This window comes from Tarenaya hassleriana, unplaced genomic scaffold, assembly GCF_000463585.1.
Source record: "Tarenaya hassleriana unplaced genomic scaffold, ASM46358v1 Cleome4, whole genome shotgun sequence".
Classification (NCBI taxonomy): Eukaryota; Viridiplantae; Streptophyta; class Magnoliopsida; order Brassicales; family Cleomaceae; genus Tarenaya; species Tarenaya hassleriana.
This window is the reverse complement of record NW_010966881.1, coordinates 951,294-952,287: the sequence shown is the minus strand read 5'-3', so window position 1 is coordinate 952,287 and position 994 is coordinate 951,294.

Here is a 994-nt window from a genome sequence, read left to right as displayed (position 1 = left end):
CTAACCAGTCCTACGATCCCGAGTCTACCCGGTCCCTCACAGAGTCCTAATCAGACCTACCCAAGTGCTACCTAGATCCTAACAGCCCTAGTTAGACAACCAAAAGCCCAAACTAGACTGGAAAAACCCTAATCAGACCTAAGCCAATCCTAATTGACCTAACCAACCCCTGATTAGTTACCTAAGTCCTAGTTAGTCACCTAAAAAAGTCCTAATCAACAATCCTAAGCCAACCCTATTGACTTACCAACCCCTGATTAGACTTTTAGCAACCTAATCAGACCTAAAATAAGCCTAATAAGACCTACTTTACTTCTGATCAGATCCAATAAACGTCTAAAACCAACCCCTATAGACCTGCCCTGATCTAAACCGATCCCTACAGACCTATACCTAGTGATCCTAGACATAACCAACCCCTAAACCAACCCGTTTTAGTCAAATCCTAACTAATCAGACCTAACCGGTCAATGTACCGGACTCTATGACTCAAACCTGGCACTTAGGAGTCCTATCTAGTCCTAAACTAGATAATACCTAAATCTACAATCAGATACTAATCTGATCAGACCTAGACAATGTCTCTATAGACATTCTAAACTCTAATCAGGCCTAACCAAGCCTATTTTGACTTAATTACCTACTGATCAGACCTAGACTAAGCTAGACCAATCCAAATTTAGCTAAACCAGACCTAATCAAGACCTAAACAGCACTTACAGACCTACATCAGACCTAAATTAGTCTCTTACAGATCTGTACTAGCCTATTTAAGCCTAACCCGACCTCTTACCCAGCTAAACGTAGTCAAATTCACCTATTCAGACCTATACTGAACAGAAAGAACCGGAATCTATGACCCACATCAGCTAAACCGAGATCTAAACAGGTCTAACCCTAGTGAATTTCACTAAACCCAGCCAAATTGGATACTAGACAGTCCTAACAGGGTAACCTGATCACTACAGACCCTAATCTACCCTAAACCAGTCCA